Source organism: Chelonoidis abingdonii, chromosome 4, assembly GCF_003597395.2.
Source record: "Chelonoidis abingdonii isolate Lonesome George chromosome 4, CheloAbing_2.0, whole genome shotgun sequence".
NCBI lineage: Eukaryota > Metazoa > Chordata > Testudines > Testudinidae > Chelonoidis > Chelonoidis abingdonii.
In genome coordinates, this window is record NC_133772.1 from 30,298,416 (window position 1) to 30,312,020 (window position 13,605).

Below are 13,605 nucleotides of genomic sequence, written 5' to 3' on the forward strand. Positions count from 1 at the left end.
TCTCATGGTTCGTCCCATATTTGAGCTGTGGGAACCATCCCCTCTGAATAGAAAACCGTAATTACATAAATCATTCATTAAATGCAATTATTATAATGGTTCCAAAGATAACCATGCCACTTATCTAAAACATTATTGTTAAAACTTGAACACGTTAGAGTTTTGATTTTCATGATAAAGTTACATAGAGTGGAAGGGAATGCAAAACATGGTCAAATTATTCATCAAAGCTGCTGAGAGAACTTTCTTCTCTCTAACATTCTCCTCAGGGTGGCCTTCACGTCCTTGTTCCTCAGGCTTTAGATGAGAGGGTTCAGCATGGGGATCGCCACCGTGTAGAACACAGAGATCACCTGGTCCTGCTCCCATGAGGAGGTGGGACTGGGTCGTAAGTAGATAAAGACCGTTGTGCCATAGAATATAGCCACGGCTATCAGGTGAGAGGGGCAGGTGGAGAAGGCTTTGCGCCTGCCCTCGGAGGAGAGGATCCTGAGTATGGCAGCAGTAATATACAGATAAGAAAAGAGGATGATCAGTATGGTAGTCAGTTGTATGGAACCATTGTTGTGAGTGTCGGTGCAGGAGAGCCGCATGAGCGGAAGGATGTCACAGAAGTAATGATCGATTACATTGGGCCCACAGAAAGACGGCTGAAAGGTGCAGCTGGTAAACATGGTTGCATTTGCAACCCCAGCCATGTATGAGCTAGCCAAGAGCCAGATGCAGGACCTCTTGGACATGATGAGCCTATAGAGCAGTGGGTTACAGATGGCCACATAACGGTCATAGGCCATCACCGCAAGGAGTAAAGATTCAGCTGTGGCAAAGACACAAAAAAATACAGCGGTGCAGCACATCCAGCGTAGGAAATAGCCTTACTCTCCCTTGAGAATCTCACCAGCACCCTGGGGGCGATGGATGAGGAATAGCCAAGGTCAACAAGTGACAAGTTGCTGAGCAAGATATACATGGGGGTGTGAAATCGGGAGTCCCTCCAGATTAGGCCAATCATCCCCAAATTCCCCAGCAAGGTGAGAACATAGATCAGCAGAAATATGAGGAAGAGGGCAACCTGCAGTTCTGGATAGTCGGTGAATCCTGCAAGTCATGGTGGTGTCATTTCACCGGGCCATTGCTTCACACAGGCTTTGAAGGCAGACATACATGGGGGAATTTCTGTATAAATAAAAACCAGTGTGAGGACCTGGAATTCCGTATGACCAATGACAGCATTTTAGTCCATTTGAGACCCTTGTTTGCTGAAAGTAAGAGTACTTTTACCCATGTGTGAGTAACTCATTCTTTCTCTTTCGAAGTGGACAATCTGCAAAGAACAACTATTAGCACTATAGCATAGTGCCGACTTGATTGCCAAAGGGTGAAGTTTACTGTTGCCTCAGTTGAAAAACCTCCGCCCCCCGCCCCGCCACAGCAGAAATCAAGGGAGTTTACATTAGACCTGGATGATTTTTGTTTTGTTTTGATTCGGTGGCTGACCTGACAAATCCTAAAATAACAGCTACTTGTTCCCTCCTCCCCCCCCAAAAAAATCATTTATATGTCAGGTTTTTACCCTCTGCTCCCTTGGAACCTGTGGAACTCCTTGCCTGAGGAGGTTGTGAAGGCTAGCACTATAACGGAGTTTAAAAGAAAACTAGATAAATTCATGGAGGTTAAGTTTCCTTGTGCCAAAACCATGTCTTTCTAAGTGTTCTGGTCAACATCCTAAAACATTGTCAATAATAAAGTAATATGCTGTTGCAAGTTATTTTCATGTTTAACCATGACAGAACTTCACTGAAATCAGCTTTTTAATTATACTCAAGGAGTGTGTATTATTTTTAAACCCTAGGATTTCTAGTATATTCTAATTAACCATTGTAACAACTTTCCTAGGGTTGTGGTGGATTCTCTGCCACTGGAAATTTTTCAATAATAATTGATTTTTTTTTCTAAAAAATATGCTGTAGTTAACATCAGAATTAATTGCTGATGTTCTACAGCTCTGACTAGCTTCCTGTGATAGATGGGAGGCCAGGCTACATGAGCTCATGGTCCTTTCTCCCCTTAAAATGTATGAAGAAGTTCCATTGTATTCCATATAGATTCCTATACGCCCTTGCTCCACTTAGGCTCTAAACACCTTGATAAGTTCATTAAACAACATGACTAACATCTGTCACATGTAGGTTGTTCTCTCTCTTTCATCATTTAACCATAACTGCTGTACCAGATCAGATCACTGTTTCTTTTGTCTGGAAGTCACCACTCACAGCTGCTTGAGAGGAAGGTGAAAGGAACAACCTGTTGAAGAATTATGAAATAAGATACTCCTAGGAAAAGATTCTACCTAAACTCAGTCAGTAATTGGGTGTCTGGAACATTTTTCATAGTGGGAGTGCAGAAAGCCAGCCTCCTTACCCCTGTCCCCCTGCACTACTCCCCAGAACTGGGCTAGGAGCAGGGCCATGTCTCCTGGAGTGAGTGACCCAGACAAGGGTGAGGAGCTGAGGCTGGTGCCACAGCTGGAGATGGGCATGGGGCCAGCAGCCAAGACTCCAGGGTGGGGCAGCATCCAGAACCTGGGGCGCAAGCCTGACAGTGGAGCCCCAGGCATGGGGGTGGCTGCTGGGACCCCAGGCAGAGATCTTTTTTCTGACACCATACTGCCTGGTAGGGAAGTGTCTGGCCATCACGGTCCTGCTGCAAATTACTCAATATCATTTCAGATTCTGTGTAACTATTTCAGATGTTCTAAACCTATTGCTTATGTCTGCACATGCTTCAATCTAACAAATCATAGTTTTAGATAAGAGCACACTTACTTGTATGAATCTTTCATCAGACAGAATTGCTGTGTTCCCATTGATTTATTCCTGACATTGCCTAGGGTGAAACAGTTAAGTTACCACTGCTTTGGGTTATGAAAACCGTGGGTAACAGTTGAAATGTCATGCATTTTTAATTTCAATCAATAAAACAAAATTTGTTAGGGAAAAATAATAATTTCCTTCCTTCTGGTTCAGGGCAACTGCCCCTGTATTCCCCCTCTGTGGTCCAGAAAGTGCCCGACTCAGAATTCTGGCTCCCCACCTGTCACCTCTCTTGGGGTATGTCTACACTATCAGCCAGATCGGTAGGTAGTGATCGATCTACTAGGGATCAATTTATCGTGTTTAGTGTAGCCACGATAAAATCGATCCCTGATCACTCTGCTGTCAACTCCAGAACTCCACTGCGGCGAGAGGGGGAAGTGGAATCGATGGGGGAGTGGGAGCGGTCAACTTGCTGCCGTTCTCACGGCCAGGTAAATCAACCTAAGATACGCTGACTTCAGCTACTCGAAGTTGTGTATCTTAGGTTGACACCCCCCCCCAGGGTAGACTTAACCTTGGATGTGTAGAAGTCTCTCTCGTCTTTCTGACTGAAATTTTCCAGGCTGTAAATTTCCCTGCCTATACTGTGAATTCCCCAGCAATGAGATTCCATGAGCCAGCCTGCTTTACTTGTCTCCTCAGAGATAGAAAACAGTGTAATTGTCCCAGTTATCACACAGATCTTTCTAAGCAAGCACATTTATTCTTAAGGTAAAAACTTTACACAGAAAACAATTAAAATGATAAAAGAACCTCCACACCCGCTAAAAAGCTTCCCATATATCACTGCCCCCACCCTCTCAAGTCCAGTAAGATCTTTGGCAGGTGCCAGTCCTTCCAACTCTTCCCTCCCCTTGGACAGAAGTTCTGTACATTTGCTGGATCAGGAAGGAGGCCCTGAGTCAGTTTAAACTCAGGTTATTGACCCAAAAGCCCTTTTTGTCTGATCTCTGAAGAATCTGAGAGAATTTGTCTAATTACCTCCCACTGGAGCACTGTGGTCTCCTCTGCCATTCATCCGGCCTATTTGGGTCAATTCCATATAGTTCACTAAGTCCTACAATGTTACATAACACTTATTACAGTGAGATCTCCCAAAAATATGGGCAGGAAAATTGCCATATACCCTGTCAGATATTCCCTTGCCCTGTTTTTTATATTGTAACAGTTAGTCTAATTTCTTGCATATCACAGATCACTATCGGTAGATAGTTGCCTTCTGGGCCTTAAAAAACTCTACAGATTAGTCATTTATTATTATCTCTTTTTATTATTTTATTATTTATTGACTTCCAAGACATATAATAATACCAATTACCCCAGAGAGTTTGCAATTAGATCCCACGTGATTTCGGCTCCTGCTCCCAGTATCTCATGCCTTCATTGTTACTGTTCTTATTTGTATTATAAAATGTAGCCCCTAGGAGTCCACCAGTACGCCATTGTGCTGGATGCTGTACATATAGACCAACTAAAGAGAGCGATCCTGTTCCTTGCCCCCAAATGGTTTCCGGTCGGTAAGACAGGGACGGGAACAGACATCATTGCACTGACAGATGGGCAGTAATGAGAAAACAGACACAATTACTGGGCAGTTGTCTCAATAAAACACTGTGGCCTAACTGGTCATCAAGTTCTGGAGACTCGTGAGACCAAAACAAGAATTTTCAGGAGGGACTGGAAGGAGAGAATGAAAAGCGTTTGTGAATATTTATAGGCACTCCTCCCAAGTGTGAGGGACACGGGACGAAAGCACATGATCTCTTGTCTGAAAAATTTAAACATGTTGGTGACAGAAGCTGGGCTTACTGGCCATCTGGGATGAACGGTGGCCTTTCAATAATGAATGGGTGGTAGGGTCAGCTGGGATAGATTGTGAAGAGTCCTTGAAAGTGAAGGAAGCATAGAGAAAGGGGAGCCAGTAACGGGGGACTGAGAAAGGGATGACAATAGTCAAAACCAATGGGCTAGGGGAAATGATCTTTGCAGTTAGCAATCTGAATGGATATGAACATTCACAATAAAGATATCTGACACATCAGAAAATAAACAGACAGTTTTAAAGTGCTTATACACAATGTCTAGAAGTCTAAATAATAAGATGAGTGAACTAGAGTCCTCAGGTTAACAGGAGATATTGATATAATAGGAATCACAGAAACCTGGTCGGAGGGGGACAATCAATGGACACATCATTCTGGGTACAAAATATATCGGAAGTACAGAACAGGTTGTGCATGGAAGGAGAAAGGCCACCATATGTGAAAGAAAATGTAGAATCAAATGAAGTAAAAAATCTTAAATGAATCTACATGTTCCATAGAATCTCCATGGGGATAGTAATTATCCATGCTCTAAGAAGATATAGGCAGTAGGGAGTCTTTTATCGACCACCTGACTAAGACAGTATGAGTGACAATAAAAATACCTAGGGGAGATTAAGAAGCTATCAGGTAAAGAACTCAATCTAGTAAGGCATTGAATTATCCCCATATTGACTGGGTACCATGTCGCCTCAGGACGAACAGGCAGAGACAAAATTTCTCGAATACTTTTAAATGACTGGCTTCATGGACGCAGTGTCCAGAACCCACAAGGGGAGAGCAATTGCAATCCACCACAAACTGTCTGCAGAATATACAATGGAAATCTGTGAGATGGAGGGCTCTAATAACGAACCAGTCTATCGGTTCTTTTTCTAATACTATGTCCACTGTTTTGCACCTTCTGAGTGAAATAACCCCGTGAGCATCTTGATAGGATTTGGGATGGGAGGTGAGGAATTGGACCATTCTCTTTTGAAACAACGGAAAAGGGAGGAAGGAAAATACTGCCAGATTGGAAGCAATACTGGACACAACCATCTTTGCGTGGTTATCCTAGTAGACGTGCAAAGGTTTTAATGAATCCCATCCATGTTTGCCCTGAACTGCAGAACTTGGGATCCCAGGGATTCCATCCCCAAATGTCACTGAAAGCAACTTTATGAACACGGCTTCCAACAATCATGTTTTCAGTTCCAGAAGTAACAGATGTCGCCTCTCTGCAGGTAGGTTTATTGTTCTGGTTCTGATAAAATGGATAAATATTCTCTCTTGATTTGGCATTTGACTTAAGTTGCTGATCAGAGCCAAATCTCATGGAATCAGATTTTATATTCCTCTAGAGGTCTGGACATTTAAGAGGCTGTATCCTCAGCTAGTGAATCAGTTCCTAACTCCACACACTAAAGCCAATTTTCCGTTTACATGTGCTGACGATCTGGCTCGTTAGAGCAGAGCAGTAGCTCTGCTATGGAAAAGCTTGAGACTCACTTTCCATTGGCTTTAAAATCCACAGCCTTACTCAGACTTGAAAACAGCTGATCCTCGTGGAGGTCCAGGGTAGGGTTAATGGACTAAATTTGGAGTCATGTGTGCAATGGAAAGGCCCTTGAAAAGTCACAGGATATCAGAATTGTGCAGTTCTCATCATGTTATTTTGTGAATGCCCTGGACACACTAAGGTTCTGATTCTCCCCATACTGTTCTCACCTTCTTGGGGTTGATCCCAGTTAACGTCTGGCACCCACTGCCCCTAAAAAATGCACATTTGGCTTCCCAAGTGCCAACCACCTTCCACATGGAGACCTGGCAGGTTCCAGTTTTAAAATCTCTCCAGGTAGGTTTTGCCCCCTGGATTAATGGCTCATGGCAGTTTGCTGGATCAAAACAAAGGCCTCTCAATTTAAATTCAGCCTTTGTACACCATGCCTGTGTTTGTCATTTTTGTCACGACGTATGTATGGGACCAAACTCTCAGTAGGCATAACGTATGTCTAATGACGACACTCTGTTTGTATGTAATTTTGTCAGTTGTTCCTTAGAAGTCCACTGCCCCTCTGAGGGAAGGAGCATTTCAAAAGTTATCCAAGATAAACTTGCATGTGCAGGGGGAAGGCTGGAAGCCTGAGGGTTTGCAGGCAGCCTGGCCTCAGAACAACCAGGCTGCTCAAGATGACTGGATCCCAGGGCCCACCTTGCTCTGGGATTTTTGACTCCTGGCTTTGGCAGACTTCTACACTTGTGTGTTATGTACATATGACAAGGAAGAAGGTGGAGAGGAGAGCTGAACTGCATCTATGTGTGTGCATGTGGTGGGAGGGAAAGCTTGGAGCAGCCAGGTCTTTTGGGGGATGGTCACAGCAATGGTTGTGGTGGAGGGCTGGGTTTCAGAGCAGTGGTAGAGGAATGTGTGTGGGGTGGTGTCCACTGTCCAAACACTAGGGCTTTGAAAACTGATTTCAATGACTAGAGTTCTGAAGAAGAGCTTGCTTTTGAACAATGTAGGGTTTTTATTTTTCTGTGATCCCTTAGGGAAGCACTTGAACGTGTTACCTAGGGAGGTGGTGGAATCTACTTCCTCAGAGGTTTTTAAGGCCAGGCTTGATAAAGCCCTGGCTGGGATGATTTAGTTGGGAATTGGTCCTGCTTTGAGCAGGGGGTTGGACTAGATGCAACCCTGATATTCTTTGATTCCGATTAATTCCCTCAAAAAACTACTACTAAGCCAGGAGAGGGGTACCTGTGTGTGGATTGCTATGAGAGATATTCACTAAATTCAAGTGGAAAGGAGGTGCCTCTCTGTGAGGAAGGGGCAGTGCTTAGGAAATCAGTGGGTCCTATTGGTAAGCTTAGGAGACTCTCCACCTGGCATCATGTTGGCTGTGGTGGAATGCATTTTAAGGTGCCTCTCTGTCCCCATTCATTTTACAGGGAGACTGTGGAAGCTCCTTCGCTGGAGGTTTTCAGAAAGAGGCTAGAAAGTCAGATGCATGGTTTGGGCACTACAAATCCTGCCACTTGGCAGGGGGTAAGACTCGATGACCCTTGCAGTCCCTTCAACCACCACGGTTCTATGATTCTAGAGGGAGGTACCTAACTCGACTTTTTGGATTGCAGTGCCGTGCTTGTTTTTGTTTAGGCACCTAAAAGTTAGATGCCATGATGCTCGGAGCTGCACTGCCTGAGTCGCTTCATGGATTCCAGCCAATGAGACTTAAACACAGCGGGCCAGATGATCTTCCCCACAGACATGCCGAATAGCATCATATCCCACCATTGCTCCCATCGAAGTGAATAGCACCACCTCCAAGCTGGGGTAAGTTTGCTGCTCAATTGAGAAAAGGTATCTGATCTGGTGCTCTGAGTGAAGGAACTTTTTTTTTCTTCTTCAGAAAGGCAAGGCTGTAAAACAGAGCTTGCAATAAACATGGCTGTGCAACTTTAATAGCTGAGTCACCGTGGTAATCTGAGGAGTGGATCCCGAGCAACAGGGTCAGTTTTTCTGCGGGATCTAGTTTATTGTGACATCAGGAGCTCAGGAGTGTGAACAGGGGTCAGGCTCCTTGTGCCCAAATGCTACAGGCTCGCAGGGAATGCTGGGGAGCCTCAGGCTGCTGAATAAAGGTCTCTTTCCTGCAACTCCCTGCTTGCCCACATCAATTATTGCTAATGAAACAACTAGCCTGGCTCCATAACAGAAAGTGCATAAGCATCTACGCCTCAGAGATGTTCACACACCAAGTAGTACTTTGCCCTGCAAAAAGTCTTATTGCCCAGTGGTCTCACTAACTGATGTTGGGGATTGTATCAGAATCTGACCCTGGAAATGACATTATGCAGGTGGGTGGGTTGTCAGAAGCAAAGATTGAACTTGTCCCTGTGGCTTCAAGAGCATGAGCCACCACTCCCTGAGCTAGAAAACCTAGCTTGAAGTCAGTGGTGGACTCTGAACACTCCATGAGTTCATACAGTAGAGGGAAACAGATCTTCATGGTGGGTGTGAAGCTTATGGATTTCTGAGATGGTTCACTGCCTAGAGTTAATGCTTTGTTGAAAGTGACAGAGTTTGAGGTGTTTGTATACAGTTCTTGTCATAAACAGATAGCTAAAGGTTAATGCCTCTTTTACCTGTAAAGGGTTAAGAAGTTCACCTAGCCTAGCTGACACCTGACCAGAGGAACCAATGGGGGAACAAGATGTTTCAAAAGGAAGGAGGGAAGTTTCCTTTGTTTAGTCAGTTTCAGCTGGAGTGAAAAAGATCAAGGAACCAGCCTCTTATCAGAGTAGTAAGTTTTAGAAAGGAATAAATAGGTTTATGTTTATTTTCTTTGTGACTTGTTTTGTGCCATTAAGGGAATTATCAAATTGGGTATTCTTGTGTGTATTAGAGATTTTGCCCAGGGGAACATCCTGTGTTTTCAATCTATTGTCTGTGAGATACGCTGTATGCTGTCTCTCCAGAGGGGTTTATATTTTTTCTTTCTTTTACCTTTCTTTTTCTTTAATTAAAAAGCCTTCTTTTAAGAACCTGATTGATTTTTCCTTGTTTTTAAGATCCAAGGGGGTTGGATCTGGACTCACCAGGAACTGGTGGGGAAAGGAGGGGGATGGTTAAATTCTCCTTGTTTTAAGATCCAAGGGTTGGATCGTGTTCACCAGGGACTTGGTGAGGAAGTCTCTGAAGACTATCCAAAAAAGGGAGTTTAAGTTTGAGAGTGGTGGCAGCAAGACTAGATCTAAGATAGTAATTAAGCTTAGAAGTGTCCATGCAGGTCCCCATATCTGTACCCTAATTTCAGAGTGGGGAAGGAACCTTGACAGCCTTGTCAGGGTTCCCTCCCCACTCTGGGACTTTAGGGAAGCAGATGTGGGGGACCGCATGAAAGACCTCCTAAGCATATTTCTATCAGGTTTGGTTTAAAAAACTTCCCCAAGGCACAAATTATTCCTTGTCCCTTGGACCGGTACCACTGCCATCACCAAGTGAGTTAGACAAAGATTCAGGAAAAGGACCACTTGGAGTTCCTGTTTCCAAAATATCCCCCAAGCCTGTTCACGGGCCCCTTTCTGGGGAGGCTTGGAGAATAACCTATACCAACCAAATAGAAACAAGTGAGCACAGACCAGACCCTTGTGTTTTTAGGACTCTAAAAACCAATCAGGTTCCTTAAAAGCAGAACTTTATTAAAAAAGAAAAGTAAAAGAAGCACCTCTGTAAACCATCAGGATGGAAGGTAATTTTACAGGTAATAAGATTTAATAAACAGAGAATTCCCCTCTAGCAAAACTTCAAAGTTACAAAAAAAACAGGAATAAACCTCCCTCTTAGCATAGGGAAAATTCACAAGCTAAAACAAAAAGATAAGCTAATGCATTTCCTTGCTATTGCTTCCAATTTTTGAAATCTTGGATGCTTATTTCAGGTAGGGTTTTAGGAGATGGTTTTTTTCCAGCCCTGGTCACTCTCTGTACAGAGGAGAGAAAAACAAAGAGACCACAAAAAAACTTCTCCCCACTCGATTTGAAAGGATCTCTTTCCCTTATTGGTCCTTTGGGTCAGGTGCCAACCAGGTTATTTGAGCTTCTTAACCCCTTATAGGTAAAGGAGGGATTTTATGCTACCTTTAGCTGTATGTTGAAATATGGCAGCCCTCATTTGTCTCCTCTCTCAGTGTACTCCTCACTTTCTCACCTGCAATGGACAGTGCATCTGGGATAAATGGCGGAGAGGAATTACACAGCAGTGACTGAGTTGTCTTGTTTGGGATTCACAAAAACCCGAAGCTGCAGTGTCATCCTCCTTGTGATGTTTCTGCTGATCTACATGCTGATCCTAGTGGGGAACCTCACCTTGGTCATCTTAATCAGAACTGACTCCCAGCTTCACACCCCATGTACTTTTTCATCAGCAACCTGGCCCTCTTAAATGTCAGCTACGCCACCGTCATCACTTCCAGCATACTGATTACTTTAGTATCAGTGAGAAAAGTCATTTTGTTCTCTGGGTGTGCTCTGCAATTCTTCTTCTTCCTGTGCATCGCATTAGTCCTGTGAATGTTACCTCTTGCGGTGTCATGGCATACGATCGCTTCATGGCCATCTGCAACCCATTGCTCTACACTGTCGTCGTGTCCCAAGCGGTTTTGCATGCTGCTGGTTGCTGGGGATCCTACCTAGTGAGCTGGCGTGAATGCAATTGTTCAATCTATATTTATTATTCCGTTTGTCCTTCTGCAACTCAAACGTCATCAACCATTTCTTCTGTGACGTGTCCCCGATCCTGAAACTGTCCTGCTCTGACACCCGCATTACAGACATTGTTCATTTCACCTGTGCCACTGTGGTGTAACACCTACTATCTTGATCATCTCATACTCCTACATATACAATTGCAGTCGCTATCCTAAGGATCAGCTCTGCCAAGGGCCAACGCAAAGCCTTCTCCACCGTGCCTCCCACCTGCAGCAGCCATCACCATCTTCTACAGAAACAGGCTCTTTCATGTATTTATGGCCCAGTTCAAAGTACCATCATGGACCACGACAAAATCATTTCTTTGTTTATACCCTTGTGATCCCCATATGAATCCCCTGATCTACAGCCTGAGGAAACAACGGAGCTGAAAAAGGCCTTTCGAGGATGTTACACAGTGAAGATTTATTCTTCTCAGTGAATTTAAATGTTGGGAGTGGGTTTTAAACATAAACGGGGGAGTGAGTTCTTTACATCATCTTGTTTTTGTGGATAACCAAACCAGGTGCATCTTGCACCAAAAAGAACTAAGGGCAGGTTTTCCAAGGAGAGATCTGCACCAAACCAGCCTATGATTTGGCAACTCATCAAGTTATCCAGCTTCTCAGAGCTGCTCAAGCGTCCCAGTTAGGAACCATTTTTGTGCTAAGGCCACATTGCCATCCTCATCAAGTGAAGGGTAGGCTGGTCCTTGTGGTTCAGGTACTGGCCGAGGACATAGAAAACCTGGGTCTAATTTCTTGGTCCACAGTGACTTTCCTCTGTGACCTTGGGCAAGTCACTTAGCCTCTTTGTGCCTCTGTTCTCCATCCTTACAATGGGAATGGTGGCACTGCCCAGTCTCCCAGGGGTGCTGAAAGGGGAGCAACGTTAAAGAAAAAGACAATAAAATGCTCGGAGAGCTACTGATACAAGCAATAGGCATTATTATTAATTATTATTATTTATTTATTATGTGTTTTAAAAGCATGAGCTGGTCCCTCTAATAATGAGGAGAGTGGCTGAAAAATCATTTATAATTCATAATAATAATGATATGTGTGTAGTTATTATTTGCCTTCTAGGTTTTGAATATTTGAGTTATTCAAAGCAGTGAATATTTGGGTGAACGCTGGTAATCTTTAGAAGATTTCATTACAAGGTCTTATCCAGAGTTCAAGGCATGCCTCAATGAGCCACTTAGGAGCATTTCATCTCTGCCTTATACAGTACTAGTCCACTAATTTTGTACAACCTTCTACTTACTCACCAACAGCCTTTTCTGTTTCATGGATGGCCACATATAATTTACATCTGTCACGGAGTGTGGGGGAGTCAGGGCCCTGCACCCCCGGCTTCCCGCGATTCACTGTGACTCTCAGCCAGCCAGTAAAGCCGAAGGTTTATTTGGACGACAGGAACACAGTCCAAGACAGGTCTTGCAGGCACAGACAACAGGATCCTCCCCAATTAGGTCCATCTTGGGGTCCCAGGAGCACCACAGCCTACTGGGGGGTCAGAGTCCTGTCTGTGCTTCCATCCATTCCCCAGCCTTCTCCTGAAACTCTCACTCCTCCGCCTCTTCTTCCCTCAGCCTTTGTTCAGCTTCCTGGACAGAGGTGTCACCTGGCCTCTAACCCCTTCCTAGATTCTCACATTACATGCTCTCTCCCATCCCCCAATGCAGACCATCCTCCCAGGCCAAGACTCCCCACTCAGTATTCACAGACCACAGTAAGAACAGTCCCAGTTCGTCACAACATCTGATAGTTGTCTGGTCATCTATGCTAAAAGCTTTGTATGGGTTTGTTCATCTCAAGTTTCTAAGGATCACCTGACAAAATTACATACAAACAAAGCAACGTCATTAGACATAAGGTATGACTACTGAGAGTTTGGTCCCATTCATACATCATGACAAAGACAAACGCTGGCATTGTGTTGAGACTATTGCATTAACTTTATAAATGTTATCTGTATGTTGGTGATCAAAAACTCAGGAAGCATGACAACATCATAGACTGTCACATTAAGAGGTGCCCAGAAAATATTCATAGCCCTTTGTATTCAATAAGTGTTATATGTATTTGTGTGTTCTGGTTTCACTGGGTGGGTTTCCCTTGGAATCTGGGTGAATAATGCAGAAGCTTTGTCCTTTGGAATAAGTGGCAGTGATTAGTTTTACCTGTTTCTAGAGGCTTGAAAAACAAAGAAAGCCTTTTGGGTACAAAGGCTGAATTTAAATTAACTGAGGGGCCCTTATTTTGATCCAGCAAACTGACTACAGCCCTGAGAAAACAGATGGAACTTCATTAGCTCACCTTTATAAAAGAGGGGTTAGAACTCCCAAATGGACTGTCACTGAGAGAATCTGTTCCAGAAACCAAACGGACAAGAGGGGAGATTGTCTGAGGAGGCCTGAGGGTCAGAGTCAGGAAATTTTGTTAGGGGAATTATTGGGGCGAGAGACTGATTTGGGGAGGTCACTACTGTGCTTGCACAGGCTTTGAAGAAAGAGGCCAGGTCTACACTGCGACTTTAAATCGGTTTAATGGCCGATATACCGATTTAACGCTGTACCCGTTCACATGACGTCGTCATTAATATCGAGTTAAACGGCTCCTTAAATCGATTTCGGAACTCCTCCCAGACGAGAGGAGTAGCGCTAAATTCGA

The 13,605-nt window shown here is 44.0% G+C and overlaps 2 pseudogenes; one reads left to right on the forward strand and one right to left on the reverse strand.

The window, feature by feature from the left end:
• Positions 1 to 224: 224 nt before the first annotated feature.
• On the reverse strand, positions 225 to 1,133 carry LOC116826827 (olfactory receptor 5AP2-like; annotated as a pseudogene).
• Positions 1,134 to 10,418: 9,285 nt separating this feature from the next.
• Positions 10,419 to 11,322, forward strand: LOC142046803 (olfactory receptor 5G9-like; annotated as a pseudogene).
• Positions 11,323 to 13,605: the final 2,283 nt, after the last annotated feature.